The 27,822-nt window shown below is 44.4% G+C and overlaps 1 protein-coding gene across 2 annotated transcripts in view; it reads left to right on the plus strand.

The window, feature by feature from the left end:
* MAML3 (mastermind like transcriptional coactivator 3) overlaps nucleotides 1-27,822 on the plus strand; it is a 404,523-nt gene that overhangs the window by 276,455 nt on the left and 100,246 nt on the right. The window lies entirely within an intron of this gene.

Raw genomic sequence — 27,822 nt, forward strand, 5'->3', positions numbered from 1 at the left:
ACTAAGCTATATTGTCTTAAAAGATAATTTTCTGGGGCACGTGGATGGCTCAGTGGGTTAAGCCTCCGGCTTCAGGTTAGGTCATGATCCCAGGGTCCTGAGATTGAGCCCCACGTTGGGATCTCTGCTTGGCAGGGAGTCTGCTTCTCCATCTCTCTGCCTATCTCTCTGCCTACTTGTGATCTCTGTCTCTGTCTCTCTCTCTCTGTCAAATAAATAAGTAAAATCTTTAAAATATATATATATATAGGTTCTGCATAATTTCTGTAAGTACAAAATATTATTTTAAATGTTAACAATTAGAGAAAAGTGCCCTTTCAGAATTTTATGTAAAATTTCAAGGAAATGAGCTGAACCACAGATGGGGTGTAAAGGGGTATTTTGATAGGATGGAGCAAACATGACCGATGAAAAGCCGAGCGCTTAAGTTGCAGTGGCTCTCATGTGAGTCAACTAGTCTGTACTTGGGGATGTCATTGCTACCAAGAATATTGTTGTTATGAGGCACATTATTTTCAGATTCAAAATTTAAAACTTGTTTTTCCAGTGAGGCTCCTTTTGCCTTCATCATTTCCCATCCCTGCTGTTTCTCCTTCTGCGCAAACTCACGATCTAACCTCTTAAAACCGGGGAGAGCCAAAGCTGGTTGTATAGTTTCACCCATTTATCAGCCACGAGGTCAGACCTTGTCTTATTTTTCTCCCTATGTTTCTTGTAGATGCAGAATCTGGGCCCTCCTTTCAACGTATCTGCTCTAATCCTTTTTACAGGAAATTTCTAGGGACCAATCAGAGGCAAGCAGTTAATACAGTTTTTCTTTTAACCACTTAGTCACTGGTCTGGAGAACTAAAGAATCTTGTCACAGAATGACCTAAGTGTTCAGACACATAGCCGTTTAAGTGTATCTGGTTTGGGTCTCTATGATACCTGTGCTTGTTCATTATTTCTTCCCTTTTCCTGGGATCGGGGTGGTCATAAATACTATTAAATGTGTGTTCATTTGAACAAGGATGGCATGAAGGTACAATGCAAGAAAGAGTGTGATTGAATAATGTTTAAATATGTATGTCAGGAAAGACATTTCCAGAAAAAAACAGTTAAAAAGGAACAGAAAAGAGAAGAGAGAAAAAAGAAAGAAATGAGGGCTCATCCCAGTAGGTCAAAACAGAGGGCATTTTTCAGTTCAGCTCATTTCTCTTAGTGGTTTATAATCTCAGCCACAAATAATGGCCAAAGAAATACATTTGGTGTCATTTCATCCCATAAAGCACCTACATCCCTTTTCTGATCACTATATCCTCTCTGTTGAATTTCCTCTAAAAATTAACTTACCTTTTCTCTAGTCTTAGAAGAGAAATAGATCTTTCTTCTCACTTACCTTATAGCTGAAACTTAGACATTGCTTACTTCCGTCTCCTCTTTCATCTTTATTTGTAAAAGCTATCTGTGCACGTTTCTCAAGGAGGAAATTTTTTTTTTTTATTGGTCAAAATGGTATCTAGTTATTTTGCTTAGCATGGGATTTTTAAGTTAGCTTTTATCATAAGAAGACATCATATGTTTATCGTACAAAATGTTTTTGAAAACACAGAGAAGCAAAAAATAAGAACATTTAAATCACTGAATATCACAACACCCCAGCATAACCACTATCAAAATTGCTGGTGTGTTCAGTGGTTTTTTTTTTTTTTTTTTTGAATGATTAACGGATTGTTTTTGAGGGAAGAGCTCTGCCCATTTCGACATTGTGTATTTGTAGACGCATATGTCTCACACATTAATGCCGCTCAATCTATATGATAGAATAATTTTTTTAATGACTGGAATATTTAACCAGAAAATATCTGACATATGCAGCTTCTGCTCAGCTTCACCAGTGCCCTGGTGAGAAGCAGCCGTCGATGCTGTCATTTCTGTGCACACACACAGACATCCATCCATCATGAATATTTAAAATTCAATCATTAGGTGCAGCGGCGGCGGTGGTGGCATATTTGTTGCAACTGATCAGCCACTAATGGTTTAAAAACTTAGAAATTGGGGGCTGCTTTTGTCAATTGAAGAGGATTATTCCAAGCCACTGAAGCTCCTTGTCAGAATGGAAGAGTGTATTAAAGGAGATGGGCTCCCATACCCCAGGGTCGCTTACCATATATAATTTACTAAGCACACATGCTTAAGAGCAAAGCAAATCAAACGGATGAGATTAGAGGCCCCTAAAATAGCCTCTTGCCCCGATCAAACATTCCATTGAGTAAACAAACAAACAAAATATCCCCAGTTCCGCATCTTCCCAAGTCCCACGCAGGCAGATGGGACTTTCTGCTCTTGAGGGTTCCCGGCTTTGTGAGCCTGGCCTGGCCCCACAGTCAGTCGCAGGCGTTCCATTCCTCCAGATTAACTTTCCCTTTCAAGCGAGACTTCCACAACAATAGCAGGAGCAGTGGAGTCTGCGTCCTCATAATGCGGTGAAGTGTGTTTCCTGTTATTGCCAGGACTGTGGGGATGAGGGACTAGGCATGGTTGGGAAGTATGCTGGAAGGTTCTGTGGTCAGTGAGCTGCACAGTCAGCCACCTGGTGCCCACCGTAGCACCTTGTTCCTTAATCATTCCCAACCCTCTAAATCATATTTAAGAGACTGTGTATAGAGGCTCAAGAAAGGTGTTCGAGCTTACCTAACCCTTCCCTATAACCTCAGCTGCCAGAAGTTCAGGAGAGAAAAGGACAGTGTCAAGTATATGTGGAAAATACATTCAAAACAGGCGTTATGTAATCCCTTATGATCCTTGCAGGAACCACTTAAAATATTTTTGCGATTTGCTCAACAGATCGGATCAGTGAGCCATCTTGTTCTCTCTGCTCTGCCCTTGGCCCCCCAGTTTCCACACTTACCTAGAGAAATGACAATCTATACTGACTGAAAAGAAAGAGCACTCTATGTCTTTTTAAATGTTCTAATCTTACGCAGCCTGGATAATGGAGGGGGGATGGGGGCGCAGGGAGGGAGGGAGGAACGCAGAGAGATTTAAGTAGTGAAATTTATACCCATTTGCAAGTCAGTTAGAGCTCAGTGCCATTACTCAGTCTCTGGCCTGCCTCGACTCAGAAAATCCTAAGTGTGAACTGTGAAAATCTTATTGAATGGTGTGAGAAAAAGCTGATCCATTCGGGCTTATTATACAGTTTGGGGTCCCTCCTATCCCCACTGCCAAATTGCCAACCGCCTTTCTGCTCTCTAAAAGCTGTGACATGGATTGGTAGCTGCATGGGGAAATCCACATGGTTTTTCTCCATCCAGACGAATCACCTTGATTTTCTAAATTACAGGATATCCTGATGAAGCCACCCAATCGGTATTTTTAAGTATAGAGGCGAAGCAAGCATGTTTAAATGGAGCTACGTCTTAAGGACTGCAGCTGTAGGGAAAAGCTCTCTCTGCCACCAAAAGTCGTAAACTAATGACTGCTTTAAAATATATCTGTGACTAGAAAATAATATTTAAGATATTAATAGATCCTTTATTTCTTAAGTTCCTCCTCTTACAGACAAAAATGCTTAGTTTGGGGACAGACTTGGGCTAGTAAAATAAAAATAAGCTTGAATGCTAGCTCATTATAACCTGCAATCTAGTCGACAAGGCTCCTGGCAATCTGCAGAAAGGGAAATTAAGGCACAAGATGATCTATGAAGTCTTACATAAAGCCAGCCACAACGAGGGGGAGAAAGCATTCCAGCTCCTGATTTTTTTTTTTTTCGTCACTGTCAAACTGTCACAAATAACTGTAAGAAAGTCTGCTTGGGGCATTTCAAACTCTGTGAGTTCTCTGTTTGTATGGATGTTAGAATTTCTTCCAGCTCCTAAAACTATATTCTTGACTAATGGGTTAAAGATCAATATCACCCTGATAAACCTTACTCTGACTCAAGATTTGCTTAACCAACTGTAATTTTACCACAGCACAGATTCAATCTGTTGAGCAAATAAAAATCATTTTGAAAATGACCTATCTATGTATTTATTCAGTTTGTATTTCAGAATTATCATAGTGTCGGGCATAGGAGATGATTATATACCCCTTACCGTAGATTTATAAATGGGACTATAAAATAGAAAAGAAGAATCCCATCACAAATGCTTGAGTTAAGTTAAGCATCTGTTTTAAAGCCAAAAACACCGAGTGAGTAAAGTTGTACTTAAAGTGGTTTCCTGCTTTTGCTTGGTCTCAAGTCGGTCTAATTCTGGGTAGCACTTAGTGTGTGAGATCTTAGTACAGTCATGAAGAGAACATGGGCATTAACGGAAACTTTCTGACATCTCTGTGTTCAGAAATGAACTTGTCATACAGCAAAATATGATTTCCTTGCACTTCATTTTTCTAACTTTCATTCCTGCCTGGGTATCTCTGCCAAGCTGACCTGATTCAGACACCCTGACCTTGGATAAAGACACTCTTTTCTATTTTCATTCTTAATTTATGTCTTTTCCCCTCTCTGTGTTGGTGTGCCCTCTATGTACTCTGTCTAGTGCAGCTGTATGTCTAATTCCTTCCCCTTGTCTTTTGCCAGGCCCGCCTCCCATTTCTCCCCTTCCATCTTCTTTCTTCTTTGACTGTCCTCTCTGGTAGACACGGACACTGCTGATTCCCCACACATATACTCTCTTCTTGATATCTGCCTTCAGGATGCGATTCTGGGAGCCGGGAGGGTTGAGCAATCATTTAACGGAACGGCCAACACCCATTTTTTCTCCTTTACCCCCCCTCAAAAAAAAATCCCCTCCAAGAGAAAAAGTGTGTTCAGAATGATATAAAGAAGGAAAAGAGGGTAAATGATGTGGGGCCAGAATTGAACTAAACCAGTGACGAGCTTTTGCCCAAACCTCCGGCCTCTGAGCAGGGGCTTTCCCCCAGCTTTGCTCTCTTCAGTCCAACTTCATGTCATGCCACCTTTGAAGGTCTGCACGTATGTGCTGTTTTCTTGTACTTCCTCTCTCCCACGCACACTACCAGTGCCAGCCACTGGGCAGCATGAAAGGAAGGGCAGTGGGCCGCGTGGATGGGGAGGATCCAGTCTAGGAGAGAGAAATGGAGATGGTACAGGGCTCTGGGCAGACGGTTAAGAGCAGTTCATGCTGTCCTGCTGCTTTGACAGCCTCATTGTCCTGACCGATTGCAAATGCATTGGCAAGGATTCTGAAGCCTATAGGACAAGGTTCGGGTCTTATGAAATTGAGAAGTTCACCAATGGTCCGCTCTTTGAGAAGGAGTATGCCCAGCGTGGCGTTGTCGGTCCCCATTTCATATGTGTGCCTAATGAACAGGATAAAGACACCAGAATGCCACCAACATCTAAACAGTGGCATCTAATTGATTTTAACCTTAGTTCCACAGTGTGGCCAGAAGGATGTTTCAGTTACTTCCACCATATGGGACACCAAGTGTCTGATTAGTAGGGATGCTCCTGTTCTTCCTTCTTTCGAGCAACTACTCATTATTCCGTAAGTTGTTGTCTCCTTCGATGAAATGGTACCCCATCGGACTCCAAGAGTGTGCATAGATGCTTGAAGGTGCTTTACTTATAGCCAGAGTGTGGCGACGGTTTGGGAACAAGCTGGTTCTACATTCTACCAGTGGTGTAGCAGCTGCAGACTTCCCCTCTAACCTCACCTCACATATTAGTTGTGAATTTGATAAATGCCATCCTGAAGAGCAATTGATTTATTAATTAGCTGATTCAGAATGTTCTTAGGACTCATTTGGGATATGGAGTCATTATAATTTAAAAATGTCAGTGCAGTGCAATAGAAGACGAAAATGGCACCTCCCAGGAGTCCTGTGGGCAAAGCTTTCCCCTTCGCCGAATGGGCTGTTTCTCCGTGGCCTTGAGGCCGCCCACAGGAGGTTGCCTCATCAGGCCTTTGAGTGAGGTCTCGGGAAATGAGGGGAGGTCCCCACCATGAAACAGATGGGATCCAGACTAGGACGGGACCAGACCAAGCAGGAGAGTCTTGAGTGTTAAACTCAGGATAGTAGCCATTGCATTAGAAAATGCAAACAATTTAAGGTACGTTATGAGTAACTTCTAGAAAAACACCGACTATATATAATTTACCTATATCTATGAATAGGCAGTCCATAAATTTCTCTCGAACATAAGATTTGAGGAACTGAAAGGGTAAAAATATGGGCTAGATGAATTTATCATGAATATTAAGTAACCGGGTGTTCGGCTTCATTTTTACATTGTCCTTAAACATGGGTAATTAAGACCTGATGGCAAGTCAGCATTTTAGATCATAGTTTTTGAAACACTGTACCTCCCCGTACTAGAACTAAGTAGTAAATCTAAAACAGTGATATTCCAAGTTAGTGTCTGCTGTGTTTTTTAAACAGGAGCACACGTACCCAGAAAGGAGACATGTCTCAGTAACACACTCGCCTTCAGGAGAAAGATAGGCACGTCCTCTCTGTAGTGTGCTGAGATCTACAGTACACTGAGGAGTCGGGCTGAGGGAAATAAGGTGGTGGTCAGAGCCCCATTATCAAATGGATATACACAGGGCTTTGGCAAGAACAGATGCCACTAGTTACAGTTTCAGTCCTACCTTTTCTTTAGAGGAAGAAGTTGAAGAAATTGTTGCAACTAACAAAAGGAGGCGGGCTGTTTACCTCAGTAAAGCCTCACGGATGGCAGGGGACCGACCCACAGACAGCCTGAGAGCTTCCTGAAAGTCCCAGCAGCTTGAGAAAGGGACTCCAATAACTCCAAAAATCAGATCACCTGGCTTCTGGCGCAGGCTAGGCGCTCAGCATTGACGGCTCGGTGTGGATTGAGCAGGGACTTTCAAGTCCGATGGATCGAGGTGTGAATCCAGCCCTAGGGGTGTGATTTTGAGCAAGTTGATTAATCTCCTTAAGCCTTGCTTTCCTCAGTCTGTGTGTGTGTGTGTGTGTGTGTGTATTATGCGTATGTCTGTGTGCATCTGTGTATACATGTCTAGAAATCCAACCCCCCAGGAGTATGGGAATTGAACTCGATAATGTATCTGAAAATGACTGGTACACACTAGGTGCTCAGTAAATGCCGTTTCTCTTCCTTTTCCAGATATACGATATGCTCATCTCCTCTGTACTCTAGTTCCCTTGCATATGAAATGCAATATGATAGTGTCAACCAATAATATAGTGTCGACCAATATTCATCTGCTTACAGTACTTCTGTTAAAAAGCAAGAGCTTTAGCATCAGTGAAACACCCCTCCCTTTTTTTCAACTCCCCCTCGCTGTCTGACATCTTTGCAACCTTCCCGCTCTCTTCCAATGAGAACTTCAGCGCAGTGTCCAGTCCCGGTCCCCGAGCAGAGCTGTACTCAAGGCGGGCTGGGAACGTCGCCACTGCTGTGGCTGGAAGCCTCCCTCCTCCCAGGGGCCGCCTCGTCTGCAGGTAGTGCTCCCAGCCTGCAGTGAACTCCGGACCTTTTATTGATCTTGTGTGCATCTGGCTCCACTGTGATACCGGGAAGAATGGAGGTTGCTGGCCCTGGACTTGGTCCTGGACAAATAAATGTGTTTGTCAAAGCCCTTTCCTGACATTGGTTGTCTCAAGCCCAGGTGGCATTGTGGAGGGTAATTAGTTCTCTTTATTGGCGGGAACATCAGGAAGCCCTGTACGGCTTACCAGCGGACACGTGCAGAAAGATTCTGTTAATGCAGCTGTTCCTCGCCTTTTCATCATGCTAATGGGCAGCCTGTACGAAATTTGACTTCCTATCCCCGGCACCAAGCAACACCTATCAAACAAAGCATTGTTTCTTCTCACTGTTGATAAGTGTGACTCGTGGAGGCCGGCGATAGGATGCTCATTTTTATCTGCTAAGTGCACAGCGCTTGTAAAAAAGCAGCAGTGGCCTTGTTACCACTTGACATGACACTAGGCTTAGCTGTTTACACTGACACGCCGCTGCACCCTTTTAGAGCTGCGGCCGGGGGTCAGACTCATTAGACGATAGTGAGGCAGCATCTGGGGGGACGCTCTCTGCTCCTCTGTTGGAAGCGGCAAGGCAAGGAGCTTGCCTCTCGGAATGGGTGACTTTCAACTCTTTTCTTTGTTAGGATTATTTGAGAACCCTTGTTTATTCTTTGGCCCTACATGGAGAAGATGAGAGAGAAAGAGAGGCCTGGAAATAGCCTTCACCCCAGTGATGAAGGGAAGGAATGTTGGGGCCTGCTGTGTGTTGCTTTTCTCTTTGCTGCTCTGTGTTGCCCAGGAGGGTCATGGGGAGGGAATGAAGTGCACGCGCCTCTCTTGCAACAAACGAGGCTGAAAAGCGGAAGTCAACAGAGTGCAACTTTAGACTTAGTCTTTTGTTTCCTTCTTTTTCCTCTTTTTTTTTTTTTTTTTTTTTTTTTAAAAACCAGTATGGCCTTGGGACATTTAAAGACTAGATTGAGCTCGTGTCTTTTGGTTCTAGCACTGCTATGCCTGTGGACATTTAGGAAATGGAGGGTGATATTCCAGAATCCTTGGTTCACTCACAGTCACTGTGACGGGACCAGCTGCTGATAACCTAGAACAGCTAGAGTGCTCCTGGAGTCAAGAGCTGGGAGCCCAGGGCTTTACTCTGGCCACATAGGACTCTCCACCCTTGAATGCGTGTGCAGAAGAAGGCACGGGACAGATGAGAAGCTGCCGTGCAGCCCCACCCGAGCCTCCAGAGAGTACGTTGCCGCAAAGGGCCAACAGAGCAAACCGTCTTCCAGAAGTTCAGGAACGTGGGCCAGCACCATGCCTCACTGACCTATCTCGTGCCCTGTCATGGCGTCTTTGTCTGACTGGCTGCAGAAGCTCCTTTCCGCCTCTACCTTTCTGTAAGGATGTAAGAATAATTAGTGCATTTCCTTGGGTTAAATAATATACCCATTTTACTTATTTTTTATTGAGATGTCATTGACATACAACATTATGTTAGTTTCAGGTGTACAATATCTGTATACGTTATCAAAGGATCGCTGCAGTAAGTCAGGTTACCCTCTGTCACCATACACAGTTACCAAAAAAATTTTTTTTTCTTGTAATGAGGACTTTTAGGATCTACTGTCTTAGCCACTTTCAAATATGCAGCACAGTATTATTAACTACAGTCTCTGCGCTGTCCATCATATCCCCAAGAGTTACTTATTTTACACTCATTTTACGAAGGTACTACCCACGTCCTTCTGCCCTTGCCCTTGGAGACTGGGTCATTTCATGTGTCAAGAATATTCCTTGCCGGGCCTTCTCACTGCTGCTGTTAACATGGCCCAGTGTGTTCTCTTGAGTGATTCTCATCTGGTCATGCCAGGAGATTGAAACACGAATCTGTGAGACACAGTTTCCTTGGGATCTGCCAGGGCTCTCTCCATCCAAGCATTATGATCCCCTTGTTTGTTTGCAAGTCCCTTGTGGTCAGCCGGTCCTGGAATTCCCCAGCTCTGCGGAAGAATTGCATCTCATGAACGGTGCTTACACCTGCTCTTCCTGTATTCCTGGGATCTTGCCATCAGGCAGGCTCTCAGGGGCCAGGAACCATGGCACCATTTAGTGGCTTCACGTGGTACGCATGTCACTGTCGTCTCCACCCAAGTCTCTTCTCACCCTGGGATGCTGCCAGGGGCTTCCGTGCATAGGAGTAGAGAGCTGTTCATGAGGGCACAAGTGCTGGTACACAGGATGCTTGTCTATCTTTGGGGCACTTTTGACATCTTTCCATTGACCTAAAGTTATGCCGAGTAAGTCCCACGCTCTTCTGGGGACCCAGTGCTGGATCAGTGAGGCGGGGGGGGCGGCGAGGGGAGGTGGTGATTCTGGGTACTCCTCTCCACTGCTTGCCACCACCAGGAGCTCCGCCCACAGCTCCTGACCTGGCCCATTCCCAGTGGCTCCCCTTCCTCACCACCATCTCCTTGTCTCTCTGCAGGTCATTTATAATCAGCAGTCGTGGCGCGCTGGCCTCATTAGTGATACGGCCATTCCTTCAGTGCTTCAGAAATAATCATTTAGAAAAAAAACGCACGGTTTCCTTCCCTTGAGAGCCCATGAGTGATGAATTTATTTCAGTTTGGCTGGCTTGGCTGTCTTGCTCAGGCTTATTTCCATATTTATTTCAACAAACAATGTAGGGTGGGAACGAGAAAACACATGCTGGGTGTACACACGCGCTGCATATCAGCTCCCAAATGCAATTCCTCTTGAGGGAGGTATAGAAGGCTTGCCAACAAAAAGTGCCCTCCATTTTTAAAAAAGAAGAGATCGGTGGACAAGGGGTGCTTTATGGCAGAAGATGAGCTAGTTCGCTATCGTTCGGATTTGAAAAATTGGGGGTAACGTGCCAAAAGCAATTGATTCTTAACTCCCGTCCTGGTAAAGAATGGGTGTCTTCAGAGGGCTTCAGCCCTTGACCCCCTTGCCCTTGTAGGATCTGATCTGTGAATCGGTGGACAGCAGTGAACTTTCTGTGCCAACTGAGACTCACATGCTTCTGTCTGATTCTCATCAAGCAGACCCTGTTGCCTGTAAGGATTGGGGTGGGGCAGGTGTGGTCATCACAGGCTGCTCTGACAAGGAATGATGCTAGCAGGTTCTTGATTGCAAATGGTGTCCTCAAGCCAGACTTGCAGATGTGCAGGCCACCTGGCTTCCAGAAATCTCTCTGAAAGTGCGTTTCAGCTTTATTGGGGAACTTGGCCAAGGCTTGGCACTTAGCTCACCTGATTGTGTAGAGTGAATGTTTTCAAGTGACTTCAGCCACTGGTCAGAAGACCTCGGAAATTTATTTAGAGCTACATCACTGACACTGTATCCAGTGGCCAGGCAAGTCGCATCTCTGTCGTTAACCTTGCCATCATAAGGCAGGGCACCAAGGTGCATACCACAGCTTGATTCTAGTGGGATGCTTTGAAAGTGGTAATGAGTGTTTAATAATAATAATAATAATGGTTTTTCCAACATAAAGTGAAAGGAATTAGAATGTGCAAAACAGTATCTTGTCCTAAACATGACACCATTTTTCCTATAGAAAATTCAGACAATACGCCCATTTTACAAGAAATAAATGGAAAAAGCAAATGAGTTAGAAGAACCAAAAATAAAAATTTTATACTCAGGGGCCTGAATAGCAGACTTCTAGAATTTCCTTTTCTCAGAAATGCATTTTACTGAGCTTAGGATTCCTTTTTCTAAGAAAGACCTCTTGCTTTTCCCAAGCTAGTTTAATGAACCAAGCAGTGGTGCTCAGAGGTGAAGAAGAAGGATCAAACACTACTTAATGGGTACTCTCCTCCCCCAAATTAGGCTCAAACTGATACTAGACAGGAGGGAAGGAGGGACTCTAGGTATAGGTGAATATCTGTGGCATGGGGAAATATTGCTAAAACGCAGCATTTTGGGGGAAACAGCCCAAAAAAGAAAGTTAAAAATCCAGTGCCTGGTTGAAAATTAATAGGAGATTCACGTATGTGCTATTATTGCTGTTAAGAGTAGCCTTGGGGGTGCCTAGGTGGCTGGGTCAGTTAAACGTCTGCCTTTGGCTCAGGCCATGATCCCAAGGTCCTGAGATCAAGCCCTGCATTGGGCCCCATGCTCGGGGGGAGCCTGCTTCTCCCTCTCCTCCCCACTTATGCTGTCTCCAACTATCTCTGTTGCTCATGTTCTCTGCCGCTGTCTCTATCTCTCTCTCAAATAAATAAATAAAATCTTTTTTTAAAAAAGGGGGTGTAGGCTTGGAGCCAATCAAACTTGAAGATTTGTTAGCTAAGTATGAACAAGGCAGCCTCCAACACCTTCCATCATAATATGAATGGAGTATAATATAATGGAATGGAATATAGTAATGATGATCCAGAAAAATGTACCTGAAACCCAGTCTTTGCCTAGCCAGACCATTCCCAGACTGGGAGTATAACCTAAAATGGACAGATCTTTCGGTCGGCTTTCCTCCTTCCTTTTCATCTAATGCAGACTGGACAACATGGTTTTTGTTCAGCTGAAACAGTGTTTATCATCCTTATAATTAACAGCATTATAAAATAATTGTAAATGCAATGTAGGAGAAAGCTCTTCTGTCCTGTCTCAGAGCTGAACTGTGCTCTTGTAGGAAAAGAGATTTCAGTCGGGGTAGGACAGGGGTTAGTAACCTTCAGCAAATGAAAGGTCTATAAGTGCCTCCTACCATCTTGGAAAAATAGTGGAATCATAGTAAAAACAGTATTGTTTTATAGGTGAGAGTAATGAACTATTCCATCAAGAATAAAGTCAGTCCAAGCTCTCCAGCATTCCTTGGCCTTTGGAGAAATGCACACGTGTCAGGCAGCCAAGAAGGACCCCTTGCTATCCTATCAAAGGAGGGCTCTAACACTTTGCTAAGCCCCTGGGGCTTGCTTGCTGGAACTGTGGTATTCCATTTTTAATTGGTAATCTGACCACCCCCCAACCATGGCGTCAAGACAGCAGAAGTGGATAATTGAATAAAGTTGATTATCACTGTTGTTTTGAATTAGAAATAGTTCTCCTAACAACCCTCTGAGGGTATTCCCTATCACCAGCCGACTGCCTGCTTGTGTCATCTTACCCTTGTGAGCCTGGGATTTTATGGTATTGATGGGTTTCTCCCAGCTGCCCTTTCTAGATCTGCTGCTTTTACCGATAAGTTGGCGGATGATAGGAGTGTAAAATGGACACACGGATTGAGTGGCCAAAATGTAAATGTCTGTCTCGTCTCTTTAACACATTTCTGCTCCTATTTGTATGTATCTGTTTCTTTATGGAACTATTATTTTGGTACATTAACTAGTGTGGTTTAGCTGTAGAAACTGCTGTTTAAGGAAGGAGATAGAACAGTGCGTCTTGACGTCTTCTTATGGGCATGTCAGCCCCGAGGCACCAAGGGCCACAGAGATCGACCACGTCTCCTGGCCTCCACGTGGACATTCTGTGTAATCTGCCCTCTCTCCCAGAACCCCAGAAGCCTCTGCTGCAGCCCCAGATCACCTCAGCCGGGGCTTCCTTACCTCCAACGGTAAGCAGAAAAATGCGTTCCTGATGATCAGCTCTCTGAATGATAAGGTTATTCGTTTTTCCATTATACGGGTGGAATTTTTCTTAAAATTTTGCATTTAGATTTGCTTCCTTTGAGCTGCAGTATGTTCCTTCTTCCTGGAAATAGGATTTGACTCTCTTGTTGTCACAGGAAGGAAAATAAAGGGCCTCTTTGAAGAAGTTGTATTAAACCTGGGTGAGAAGCAGCAGGGTGTAATAGAAAAACCCCCAAATGAGATTTAGGAAGATTGGGTTCAGGTCAAGGAGCTGACGGTGCCCAGTCACTCATTTTGTCTCAGTGACTGTGGGTCATTGAGTAGAATGCAGATGGTCCGCCTTGTTGAAATGGGGAGGCCTTAGGAGATCACTTCTAGGCTCCTTTCAGTCTTAAAACTAATTTGCAGGCCTGTGAATGTGCAGTGTTGTGTTGGGTGTCTGTATGTTGTCTCCCACTGATGGGAGGACCTGCGCACGCATTATAAGCTACTTATTGCTTTCTGCTTCATACAAACCCATAGGCTCAAACTCTGGAAGGAATATGGCAAAGACCGAAATGAAATCAGTCTTTTTTTTTTTTTTTTTTAGATTTTATTTATTTATTTGACTGAAAGAGGCATAGCGAGAGAGACAGGGAGAAGCAGGCTTCCCGCAGAGCGGGGTGCCCGATGTGGGACTCAATCCCAGGACCCTGGGATCATGACCTCAGCTGAGTACAGAAGTTTAACGACTGAGCCACCCAGGCACCCAAAATGAAATCAGTCTTAGGACACCTCAAATAATAAATGAAAGCTGAACTCAAGAATCTTTAGTCAGTCAGCGGCATTCGTGGAACACTTGGCATTTGTAGTATCAGGCTCCCTGAGGCATAAGCTAAATCTCCCATCACCACCACACAGGACAGAAATCTATTAACATGCTTGCAACCAGAAGTACTTGAGCCTCTGGCTAGCACCTGGGGCCTTCTCAGAGCTGGGATGAAGGGTCATCTCTCTCTCTGAGCTTCAGCTCCTATCAAAGACATATGCTCTAGTTAAACTTTAGTTAACTTTAGTTTAAATCCCAATTACTATATGCAAGAACATGCATCAGAAGAGGGGAGTTCCCCTTACCTTATTGCCCTGTCCCTACAACTGGGATTTTTGCCAGAGCTTGTGCTTCTTCACCTGACTGGAAATGTATTGGGAGAACATGTGTAAAAGTCCAGGACTCTCTGAAGATGGCTTTTTCCCCTGGGAACTGTACAACATGAACTTCTTGGAGTAAAAAATAAAATCAGGACTATTTCATGTTTCACACCCTCACTCTAACTATACTTAATTCTCCTCTGGTCTCACCCCAAAAGGGACGGTCCCCTTTTGATGATCTGTGTCAATACAGAGTTGTGAAAATGACTTTGACTTGAAATTAGTCAAATTCCCAGAGCGTTTATATGCGCTGCTTCAGTTTCAACCCATTCTGCTTTATTCCGCCGCTGCTCCTCCACACTAGCCCAACTAATACCGGGCGGAAGTGTATGCGTGTATGTGGGGGGGAGGGGTATTATAGAAGTTTGCTGCTCTCCACGGAGCCAGCCTCAGGTTCACTTTGGAACTTGCTAGAAGGGTAGAAGCTCAGGCCGTACCCAGGACCTCCTGGATCAGAATCTGCATTTTGCCACAATCCCAGTGATTGCTCTGCACCTTTAAGCTCGAGAGGCACTGTTTAGACAACCTGGCTGGTCACCGGGATCCCCAGGCCTCAGAGAGGGGTGGCAGCTTAGGTGTCCAAGAGTGGAAACGGACTGTGTCTCGTGGTGGCAGCAGGTAGAAACTACAGGGTATCCCTCCCCTTCAGAGAGATGCCAGGTCCTTCAAGCCAGTGGTGTGTTCCATAGAAGATAGTATTGTTCCAAGGGGATGAAAGGTCCGTGTTTCACCACACTAGAAACCCATTATATCATCAGCTGCGTAATACAGATTCGGCCAGAAGTGTATAACTCCTCGGGCAGAACGCTTTTGTGTAGGAGTGAAGATCAGTTTCCTACTGAAACCCTAGTGAAACAGTGGCTTGAAGTCTAATTTCAAAATGGCAGCATACTCTGTTTTCCATTTCTGTTTCCCTCAAGTCCATCACCAGGTTGCATAAGTGATTCAGGATTTTCCTTGGGATCAAGTTTTTCGTCAAACCAAAATCGCTTTTTTTTTTTTTTTCCACCCGCTTTCCCAGCTTCTATCCCTGATTTTTCTTCTTCCAAATCCTCAGTGTAGATTTCGTCCCACTCTTCAGGAAGCCCACCCCCTACCCACAGTCTATCAGAGACGTTGCACTTTCACGGAGGGTCTCCTTGGTGTGAGAAAGGATACAGCTATTTACTTTCCTGAGAGCTGAGAGGAGAACCCCCACCCCCACCCCCATCAGCAGCCTCACCCTGGTTCTGACCAGCTGCCTCTTTTTATAAGGCCCTGGAGACCGAAGCAAATGGGCAAGTGGGTCTGTCCCCAAGCCGCAACCCTGGGGTAATGATGATGGAGAGCTGCGCGCCACCCACCCCCAGCCCTGTGGTCTTTGCCTAGGAAGGAAAAGCAACAGCTGGGAGAACAAATTCTTTCATCTTCAACTTAGGGCCTCTGAACTATGGGTGGAAGCACTGTTTCTCATCATCTTCCTGCCGGGAGGACCACGACTATCTTGCCGGAAAGCATGATGTCTTCAGTTTTCTCCTGCCTTTTCTCTTTCCCCTTGGCTGCTCCACTCCTCTGCTCTCCCACTCCCCGAATCGAACATGTACAGATTTTACGGTTCACTGGAGAATAAGTGGCTGTCATTTCACAGACGGGCCAGGATGTAATTAGCCACAATGCATTGGAGTAATGGAACAGATGTCTCTTTGTAAACTGAGTTTGCTGCCGAGCACCGCGCTTGTGTGTGTGTGTGTGTGTGTGTGTGTGTGTGTGTGTGTGTGTGAGACCTACGGACCGCTCCGGGGCGGGGCCGTGCTGCTCCCCGCCCCCTTTCTTTCTCATCTTCCTCTGGCCCTTCTCCTGGTTCCTGAGCCAGAGGCTGGGCTAACTCGAGTGGTAGCGTCTTGACGGTTTTTGGTTTTTTTTTTTCCCCTCTGTGCTGTCCTAGCTGCTTTCTGCTGCTGAGAAGCCGCCAGTGACCCGCCAAAGAGCGAGGGGACTGAACCTACATGTATTGATGTAGTCATTCACAGCAGAAAAGGTGATACCCCTCTTATGAGATAATTGGCAGTTTCAAGTTGCACTTATTACGGGATGATAATATACCAGCAAAATCATAAATTACTGTTATGCTCTCTGGCCTGTTGTTGTTTCTCTTAACTAGAAATAAAGGAGAGGTGTCTCCCTCCTTCCAAGGTTATTATTAAAAATTTAGAGAAAGGGCCCATGCTGGTCACAGAAAGATGAGACACACAAATAGCAGATTCTCAAACTTACCGCCGAGCAACCTTTAAAGATCATTTGTTTATACAGATTATGTGATCATGTGGACCTTTGCTTTTCTGCACGTTTCATTGTAATATGAAGGTCTTCCATCTTAAGGAAAAATATTTTTAAGTCATGACTTTCGTACATCCTTACTTTTTGAGGCAGAACTTCTAGCAAGAAGATACCAGGCAAAATTCCTGCTGTATTTACTACATCTTGAGACTGTCTCAAGCCTCCCATCCATTTAGAGGAAAACAAACCCTACTCAAATGTATGGGGAGTCAACCGGGAACATGCTGGTCTTTGTTCCTCACTTATCATGTCCACGGCATATGATTTTTTTTTTTTTTTTTTGGCCACATATCGGAGACCCATGTTCGGGTGTGACGTTATGTTTCTAATGTGTAAGTATATTTCATACATGTATCAGGGAAGAGGTACCCTTGTGTTCTCGTTTGGTCACTGGCATCAGCAAGGCCCCATCCCCTAGTCAGTAAAAGAAGATGCTGGTGTATGTGCGCCTTTTCAGTAAGCAGGGAGTGGTGTGTTTATCTTGCAGGTGAACGGAATGCATCAGACAGGATCGCCTCATTCTGGAGGTTCTGAGAGGGGACTTGGGGTTGGGTGTGGGACTTCATGTCAGGGCATCTTAAAATATTTCGTTAATCCAGATTTTTCATCTTGAGATTTTAGGTGTTATTTTGCCCAAACCAGAGGCAGAGACCTTCATTGGAGCTTTTAAAAATCATTAAAAATTTAAAACAGCAGTCTAAATTTTTTACCCTAAGGATTTTCTAATAAATAATAGGTGGAAATAGATCTCTGGTGTATGAAATTAATACTTCTGCTGCTGTAGCGACAAGTAATTGGAAACCTCCTCATCATGACCTCATTGAGTGTCCCTTGCTTAGGAAAGTTGAAACCTCTCCTATTCTCCGAGGGATTTCGTTGATCATCATTGTGTCATTGGTACAAGTTTGGAAAGAAATTCTCTCTCTCTCTCTCTTTTTTTTTTTTTTTTTTTTTTTTTTTTGCTAATCTTCTTAGAGCCTAGAAACCAGAGTGGGGAGCACCCGATATGCTCTATGTGCTCTGTCAATATCACTTGTATTGTTTTGGTTTTATAGTCCAAAGGAATCCTTTGTATCCTCACAGTACCTTTTAAGCTCCATTGTTCATATAACTGTTACTGACAATTTCTGCTTCCTCACTAGTGCCAAATTGGGATCAATCCCCAGTTTCAGAAGAGGTCAGTAATTGTCCATGGGATCACGTCGAGTGCCTTCTTGAGCGAAGGAGAGATGGTAGGATCAGGTCTTCTTTTTGACTCTTCTCAAAAACCACGGTGTGCAAAATAGTTGGTGATTATTTAACATGAACTGGATTTTCAGAGATATAGACTATATGGGATATATAGATATACAGGGGAGATATAGACTATATGTCTGAAATTACAGACATCTGATAGAGCCAGCCTGTAAGCCTGTATTGACAACCTTATGGGATCTGGGGGTAGAAAGGATTGTCAAGATCACGTAGCTCAACCACTTGCCAAGACCAAGAATTCTTTGTCGCAATGACTATCAAGTCCTTGCCTGTCATTCATTTCCATTTTTTGGATATGGAATGATCTGAAAGTCCTTCCTTGCATTCACCCAATGTCAGTCTCCATGTACACCTCCACCTACTTCTGATGCTGTGAGGTGGGGTAAACCTTCTCCTTCTCCAGCCTTTAGTGAATTAAAAGAAGCTTTCATATTTTTCTACCTTCTCTTTCCCAACTTGGCCATTCCCAGTTCCTTCCATTATTCCTTGTATAACATAATCATACAACCCTTTGTTACAAAGGTTGTCCTCTTTCAGACATGCTCATAATAACTGATAGATTTTTTTAAAAGATTTTATTTATTTATTTGACAGATAGAGATCACAAGTAGGCAGAGAAGCAGGCAGAGAGGAGGAAGAAGGCTCCCTGCTGAGCAGAGAGCACGATGCGGGGCTCGATCTCAGGATCCTGGATCCCGGGATCCTGAGCTGAAGTCAGAGGCTTTAACCCACTGAGCCTCCCAGGTGCCCCTAATTGATACTTTAAAAAAAAAAAATAAGATTCCTAGATCTGTGTATAAGATCCCAAATGTCATCTGACCAATACAGAGTAGAGTAAAAACCAACACAAAAATTATCACCATCAGTTAAAAACCTCAAGTCTTTTAATACGAACCACATTCAGACAAGACTGTTCCAGCATCATGCAAGAGCAGTTCTGCTTGCGAATCTGTATATTCAAGTATTAGTACTCATCCTTCCTGGCCGGCTAAGCTTTATTTTCTTTTTCTTGTAATTTTGTCATTCTTCCTTTACTACACCAGTATACAAATCACTCATACAACTGGAAAGCAGAATTCCTCCAGGGCTTGTCCATCACTACACAGTAGAATCCAGACCCCTTGATATGTCATCCAACTTCATCATCTGCCCCCTGTCAACCTTCACAGCCTCATCTCCTCTCCCTGGCTCATGCATCCTCTGGGACCCACCGCGGCAGTTCCTCAAATACAACTGCTCTTCAGCTGTTTCTCTGCATGAAAGGCTTTGGCCACACTTTCTCTGACTCATAAACTTCTGTTTGTCCTTTAAGGCTTAATGCAAGCACCACTTCGCAGACAGCTGGGGTTCAGGGGGAGGAGGAATGAGAGGAAGGTGGTCAAAACGTGAAACTTCCAGTAATAAGATAAATGAGTGCTAGGGATACAATGTACAACATGGGGACTGGAGCTAACACTGCTGTATGGTAAATTTCAAAGTTAAGAGAGTCGGTGCCAAGAGTTCTCATCACAAGGGAAAAAAAACTTTTTTCCCTCTTTTTCTTTTTTCATATCTGTATGAGATGATAGTGTGAACTAAACTTATTTGGGAACTTGGTAATAATTTCACAATGTAGAATCATCATGCTGTACATCTTAATCTGAAGCAGTGCTTTATGTCAATTATATCTCACTTAAATGGGTTGGGGAGAAAAGAAAAGAAAAAAGAAAAAATATATGCACCAATGGACAGAGTCAAGAAGAGTCAAAACAAAAATGGAAATATTTCTGGTGAAAGCAAAACAAACAGAGAATCAAGTCTGTCAGGATCCTGAGGCAGGGGCATCTCCGAGGATTTCCACCCCATAATCAGCTCTTGAGGCCAGCGCTCCTTTGTGTGCCTTTGGTTTGGTTTGGTTTGGTTTGGTTTTAGATTATAAATAAAGACCATAATTCATCAGCCAGCAAAATACCCTTTAAAGAAAAGAGAATTGCTTCTTTTGCAAAGACTTCTCTGGCCCACGGTCAGCCTGCCTCTCCTTGAAGCACGGACGCCACAGTCACCGCCACAAGTATCGTTGATTATATGGCATCTCACTGGTGGTTCGTTGGTTTGCCCTCCCCAGACTCTCAAGTCCATGATGAGTCTAGGACGGTGCTTAGTGTTTAGTACGATCCCACTCTCTACGGATCTGCCAGGATACTTAACTCTCTGCGCTCCAAAGAATAGTGAATGAGGTCATGTCACATGCTTTGCTCAAGTCGAGACACCCTGACCTATTCGTAGAGAGATACCATTGCTGCCGTGTCTCTCTCACCTTTTCAGAAAGCTCAAGCAGATCCTGGTGCCCTAGTGTCAAAGCTTTCTGAGCGTGCTGCACACGTCCTCTACTGACTCTTACACATAGCATTATGGCTCTGTCCTAAACCATACTGTAATTGTTTTTTCCTCAGTGTTAATGGGCTTATGATTAACTATAATTGCATATAGGAACCCTCATTGAGGAATAATTATAGGTGCTTATTCACTCACTTTTTAAATCCCTACTATGTGCAGATATGTCAGACAAATAACATCCTGACAGCACTATAATGACTGAACATAATCAGCCGGCAAGGCGATGCCGGCTTTCTCAATTACATGCTCACTTTTTCAAGAGTTGACATACCACTGCTGTATTTATCATCAATTAAATTTCCCTATATTAGTTACTTGCAGTAATTTTTGAGGCAATCACCTCAGCTCAAATTGCCATAGCAAACCACATAATCTCACCAAATAGAATTATTATCAGCAGTCATCATCCTCATCAATTCTTTATTAAAGACTCATTTCTCAAGCCATTTTAAATTGTGGCTTAGAGTAAGTCATTTATAACCACATTTTGGAAATAGGCACATTATATTTCCATTTCATAAATATGTTTTATTAGTAATGAGTAGTCTAGTATTAGATTACTATTCGTATTCTCAGCATAGGTTGGAAAATGCTTAATTAACGAAGATATTGGATTGGAAAAAAATGACTCTAGGCATATTTCTTCTTGACCAAATTATTGTCTGTTTTTCTCCCCCTCTAGTTGCTGGTAATTTTTAATTGCATGCACCTATCTCAGGGAGGGTACTGCCAAGGGACTGCATGGAGAAGCAGAACCACAGTAAAAGCAAACTTTCTGGAAGGACTTCCCTGTTGCTCCAAGTAACTTCAGCCCAGTGGTTTTTTTTTAGAAACTATCAGCATTCAGTTTTTGTTGAAGAAGGGCATCGCTGAGAATCTCTCTCTCTCTCTCTCTCTTTTTTTTTTTTTTTTTTTTTTTTTTTTGCAAATCATAAAGCAACTAGATTCCCGTTCTTGGTCATGGTAACCTAAAACTGGTATTTGAAATCTAGAGCTCTTTTTTCTGCCACCCTTCCAGTGTCTTGAATTCTGAGGCCCTGTAGACTCCTGTTTTCCATGCTTTGGTTCAGCATCACATTTTTAAAAGAACGGTGAGCCCCACAGGGTTCCCCCATGCCAGAGAAGCTACGGAGAGGTCACTGTCCAGACTGTTGTGGACTGAGACCATATACTCATCTCGGGCACATCTGGGTCTGCCTTAGCTAACACCTTGTCTTCGTTGTCGTGTTCAGCTAGAGCTTCTGGTGTACTCTCTTTTTGTCCTCCACTCTCATTGGGATTCTTTTCACTGCTTTCGTTTTATTTCTTCCTGGGTGGTGCCTTTAGCTTGCCTTCATGATCTTGTATAAGATGTGTTCTTTCTGTGGTTTTCCATTATTATTTTTCCAAAGGATAAGGCTTTTCTGAAAAAACAAACCGATGGTGCATTCGTGGGTGCTTTGCTAACACAAAAGAGCATGAGTTTGAGTTTCAGCCTCAGTGCTGGAGTTGTGGATAGCTTAAGCCTGAAGTGCTTGCTGGTTCCCTAACAGCAGGCAGTTATGTTCCTGGGGAGCCCCACACAGGCTGTTCTTATGCAGATAGTTGTCTGAGTGAAGGGAAGGGCAGTGAAAATATGTGAGAGACATGTGACTTCTCCTCAGCCATTGATTACCCACAATTGTGTCCTAATTGCTGACAACACCCGTTCTCTCCATACTAAATGTGTTGTTCAGATATCTTTTTCAAGGTCCCTAGTTATAGGATTCGTTCATAAAAGCTTCTCATATGGCCCTTCTCTTCACTCAGCAGGTGAATAACCCCCAAGTTAATAAAAAAGGTAGGGGCTCCTAGGAACTTTACCCAAGTGGGAGTTAATACTACAAGGGAAAAGTAATCCTTCTGGAATACCCCTTGTCGCCCAAATAAGTGAGCTGACCCACATCAGCTTCCCAGTCCTCTGTGAGTTTTGCCTAACATGACGTGGAAGGGCAGACTGGGATCATGGAGGACTAAAAGTGGCTGTCAGGGACGGGTGCTCTACTGGAGAACAACAAAGAAACCAACAGCACGCTCTTCTGGGATGAGAAGGAAATGGCTTCTCAGTGAAGTGGCCCCTTTCTTTGACTCAGAGACCTGCCTGAGGCAGTGCAGATTCCAGTCTAGCAGATGCTGGACACAGGCCCACTTCCTCTCCCCAGAACTCCCCACACAAAAGCAGACAGGGGCCACAAAACCACTCCCAGAGCCATATCACAGGGGCCCCAGGTTACAAATGAGGATTGATATTCAGCTGAGAATCTGCCAGGGTCTTATCACAGCGATCATTCTAGAACACCCTTCTCTCCTCTCTTCTCCCTTCACATCTGACTGGTTCTCTATTGTTCCTCACTGCCAGTGCTGGTTTGAAGAGCTCTTGCTGCATTTGCAGGTATAAAAGAATGTGCAACTTTTTTTTCCCCTTGAAGTCATTGTCTATATTTAGGTCAGTGACGAGATGAGAGATGTTGATGTGTTTTGTACCTCGCACTGAAAATTGCCTCTCTGGATGCATTTCGAGGGGAACTGGGAGGCCTGGCACTTTTGCCTGGCGCTTGGGGGCTTGGCAGCCCAGGGGCCCACAGGGTGGGATCTATCTCCTGCTCCCTCCCCACTCGACACTCGGCACAGTGTCGCAGAAATCCCACCCTGGCCTCCCCAGGACTCTGTGTGAGGGATGGCGCTGTCTTATGAAAAGGTGAGAGGGAACATTGGGAAGTTGCTTTATCCTTTACCTGGAGCCCTAGCCCAGCACTCTGCTCTGTCAAGTAGAAAATGCAGGGCTGTGGTAAATCCTTCCCACAAAGGAACTGCGCCTTTTTAACATGCAAATGTTCAGTCAGGGAAAGTAAATAGACCTCTCCTCCTTCGTTCTCGGGGAAACGGGAGGCAAGCTAGGAGCAGCCCTGGCCCACCCCACCCCCAACACCCCTTCTCTGTCCTCTTCTCATTGTAAAAGAAAGAAATTCTGGTCAACCCACCCCCCCATTATTTGTACTTCTTTTCTTAAAGGGAAGGAGGGGTTTGCACTGAATCGCTCTTAAGCCCGTGTTCTGCCCCAGCTTCCTCCCATCTAGATAGGCTTCATTAATTTGATAAGCCGACACTGAGAAAGAGTAGTTGGGGGGGTGTTGCGGGAGGGGCTGCCTAGAGGCTGCTCTGAGGTTTTAGAAGACGAACTGCTAATGATGTTGAAGACGTCTTTACCTTTTCAGACTGTCTGGTCCCTCTGGAAAATCAGGGTCCTCTCTCACTTCTTCTGATTGTACTGCAAGAACTGAAAAATCTGGGGCCTGGTTGGAAAGAGGAGGGGACTGTGCGGGGGCGGGGGCCGGCGGGGGGGCGAGGTTGGGGGGGTAGGGAGTAGACAGATGCATCTCCGTGGAGGAATCAGAAGCCGTCAGCTCCAAGCTGGCCTGGCCTTTGCTTGAACAGGGTATCTGATATTGTCATGCTAAAGAGTCAGAAACTAATGGGGGGAAGTAGATTAATTTGCTAGGTCATTTATTGAACACTCTCGCCTGATACTTACAAACGAGTGAAATTAATGTAAATTGGCAATGTGAATATTTTGATCAACATCTGCGACCCTTGAGTTCAAACCAAGGAGGATGCAAACCACAGAACTTTTCACATGTCAAATGCCCTAATCTTTGTCAGCCCTTTCCCATCTTTGACTGTGATAGAAGCTGATTGTATCTAAGACAGCTGTATGTACAATCTGCCCGAGATGTCCCAGTTTACGCCACTTGTCCTGATTTGGGCAAAAAATTATATATTTGCCCTAATTCTACCTCTCAACAACTGGAAGAAACCGAGAGATCCCACCTTCAGTATAATTTTATTTGTGTCCTCTGTTCTCTTGCATACTTTCAAGACCACTCTCAAACATGTACGGAAAACAAATGCAGGAGGCGTTCTGAGGATGGAAAGCCATTTAAGCAAGGATCTTTTCTCATTTTAGTCAATGGCATTATGAACAATTTGTAGATTTAACAAAAACCTTGAATATTCTTGAATCACGGATCGAAATCATACACTTGCTTGTTTTGCTGCAAAAATAAATACCAAGCTGGGTGTGGGGTGTCAATGGACATCATTAGTTAAGTGAAAACAAACCAGGCTACTGCCCCCCAGAGTTTCTGCTTCAGTAAATATTTTACTTCCTCCTCAATTTTACCAAGTGACAGTGATTGTTTGGCAAAATGTCAGAGCTAACTGCTTTGTGGATGCCAGGAGCGGCTTGGAGCCTGAGGGGTGAGGAGGTGGGGGTAAATATTTCAAATAGATGAATGGGTCTTGGCCCACGGACGTATCAATTGCTTAACTAGAATCTAAATTAGATTGGCTAAGAAGCATGCATTTATGAAACAAATATTTATTGAGTATCTGTTGTGTGCCAGCCACTTTCGTTCTAAATGCTTAAAATACCCGTGTACAAAACAGGTAACGATGCCTGACCTCATGCAGCCCACGTTCTGTTCTAGTGGCCATTGAACATAAAAAATAAGTGTAGAGTATACAGTGTGTTTGTTGTAAATGCTGTGGAAAAAAGAAAAAGTGGAGCATGGTGAAGGAGGTGTTAAGAGATTCAATTGAGGCATGTTAAAATTTTAAGAATTTATTTGAGCAAGGGCGCCTGGGTGGCTCAGTGGGTTAAGCCGCTGCCTTCGGCTCAGGTCATGATCTCAGGGTCCTGGGATCGAGTCCCGCATCGGGCTCTCTGCTCAGCAGGGAGCCTGCTTCCTTCTCTCTCTCTCTCTGTCTGCCTCTCGGTGTACTTGTGATTTCTCTCTGTCAAATAAATAAATAAAATCTTTAAAAAAAAAAAAAAGAATTTGTTTGAGCAAAAATCCATTCAAATGGGGTAGCCGCGAACCAGAAATGGTTAGGAGTGCTCCACAGACTGGAGCTAAGGGGAAAGAAAGGCTTACAGAGAATAGAGAACAGATAGAGGCAAAGCAAGGACATTGTTTGATTGGCTGTAACTTATTTGCCTTCCTTGGAAAAGCCCAGTTGGCTGCTGAGGGTTGGATGTCCTTAGGTTCTGATTTCTCCATGATGCCTTGACAGACTTGGGTTTTTGTTTGCTTCCTTAGGCTATCGAGGTATTAGAACCAGCTCTGTCTAATGGACTCCTTGTTTCATGAATTTAACAGAAGGTCAAGTGAAGGTCTTGGGCAGTGGGTTTTTGAGCAGCTGACACCTTAAATCCCACTCCTGTACAACTGCCTCCCACCTGAGCAGAGCCTGCACACAAAGGCCAAGGACAGGGAAGGTCAGCGATCACACACAAAGCCACAAGGGCTATGACCCAGGCGGCGGCAGCCGCAGCCCCTTGTCTTTGTGGGCCCAGCCCGGCTGCCACAGCCTGCAGTGCTCCATGTGTGTGTCTGTGAAAGGGGACGAAGTTGGAAGGATGGTTAAGGACCTTACTTGGGGTGGAGGGCTAGCCTCAGCAGGACCAGCTCAGTTCAGGACTCCCAGCTGGACTTTTGGGTTTCTTTTCGAACAGCCACTGCCAGTGGTTCCTCGTGTAACCTGCGGTATGAAACTCACCTTTCCCGATGCCGAGTGTATCCATGGAATCACAGGGATCACGCTGTTCAAATGTGGCTGACTTCGATGATGAGGAGTCATTTCTCCATGTTCTAAGAAGGAGTAAGCCAGCACTAGGAGTTTCTTAACACCCAGTGACATCCCAAAGATAAAAATACAGAATATCCAAGTTTCCCCTACGTTTGGTCCATTTTATTTATTTTAAAATAATGTTTTTGTTTTTGTTTTTTGTCCCTGCATGTGTTCTACACCTGCGGCAAAATAGAACGGATTCCAGGCACAGACCCGTCCAGCCACACCCCTGACTGATTTTAGAGCACTTTGGGGAGAGATGGTAGACAACCATTTCTTCCGTTCCTCAGAGTCAGGGCTATGCTTGTTGCGTCGCTGTAAAGATGATGGCATCGTTTTGGTTGAAGAGTGAAAGCAGAGAAGATTCTGATGATTCTTTCCCACTACTTATCTGGGACTGGAATTAGGATTCCTAGCTTCTGCCTGCTTAGGGTTTAGAGGTGGAGCAGATTGCTGAAGTGGGTCCATACCTCCCCCGTGCAGGCAGCCATCTTGCCCAGGCCCTGACATCTGTGTGTGCTTCTGCAGCTGCTTCCTTTTTGTTTGTGGTCGGCCAAAGGAAGGAATAGATTCAAAGGAAGCCCACTTTCTGATGGAACAGATGCTGTGCTTAAGTGTGGAGAACATTTGCCCTGGCAGAAATGCCCTGCCCATATATCTGGGGCCAAGAAGGGCGCGCCTCAGACTCAAAAGCATGAGGACTGAGTCTTCCTCCCACAAACCTGTTGCCCAAAGAGGCAGAGTGGGGGCTGGCAGGAGGCCTGTGGCCCAGAACGCACAGTAGAAAGTCAGAACCAGGGCACCTGGGTGGCTCAGTCAGTTAAGTATCTGACTCTTGATTTCGGCTCAGGTCATGATCTCAGGGTTGTGGGATGGAGTTCTGTGGCAGGCTCCATGCTCCATGCGGAGTCTCTTTGTCCATCTCCCTCTGCTCTTCCTCCACTCATGTGTTCTCTCTCTCTCTGTGTCTCTCAAATAATAAATAAAATCTTTTTTTTTTTTTTTTTCAAATGAGGGGAAGAAAGAAAGGGAGGGAGGGAGGGAGGGAAAAAAGGAGGAAGAAAGGAAATCATGACCAAGGACAGAGTGGGAGGCACTAGTCTCCCAGAGCCTTTGTCTCTGAAGCCCCTACTGCCTTGTTTACACCATGGTGGTGATGGTGATGATAACGATGATGATGATCTTGACTTTCAATGACCTTACCGACACAAAAGGCTAAGAACGCTGTGTGAAGTTTAGAAACTTCTGGTCCCAATTAGATGGTTTATTTCCCCTTTCACTTACTCTCCAAATATTGAAGTTCCATAGACAATTGTGAAATGGGAATTAATAATTTTGAAAAATAAGTGCTTCCTGGATGCTTACCATTCACCTAGGACTGTGATAAGTGTCTTTTCCCACTTAATCCTCACACTAACTTCGAATTAAGGCACTATTACCTAAATTACGTAGAGGAGTTACCCAGCTACCAAGGTACAGCGTCAGGCCTTGAACTCAGAAATGGCCGATCTACCAGCCAGGCCATGTTTCGTGACTCCCCTGCTCTCAACCTCTGCTGTTGTCCTGCGGGGGGTGGTGATGGTAGAAAGACAGGCCTTGCAGCAGGGCCCCCCTTGCTTAGATGAGCTTGTTGCCCAATACCTGTGTTTCACAACCTTTGGAATTGATAGTTCATCTAATTAACTTAAAGTGAAACTCAGTGATCAGCTCCATTCAGGCAAACAAAATAATCCATTCCGATAATGATAACAATAGATTTACTTTGATAACAGAAATTGCTGCTTCCAGTCAATTTGATAATGGGTTTTCTCATAGAAACCTTCAAGCAGTGTCACCAAACATTTCACACATGGGAAATAGGCCTAGAACAATTTAGCAGTATGTGGAGGGAAGTCCTTGGAGGTAACCCTATCTATCCCCTGGCGCACCAATTATACTTAAGGAAATTTATGTTAAGAACATGATCGGAAA

This window comes from Mustela nivalis, assembly GCF_964662115.1.
Source record: "Mustela nivalis genome assembly, chromosome: 4".
Taxonomy (NCBI): domain Eukaryota; kingdom Metazoa; phylum Chordata; class Mammalia; order Carnivora; family Mustelidae; genus Mustela; species Mustela nivalis.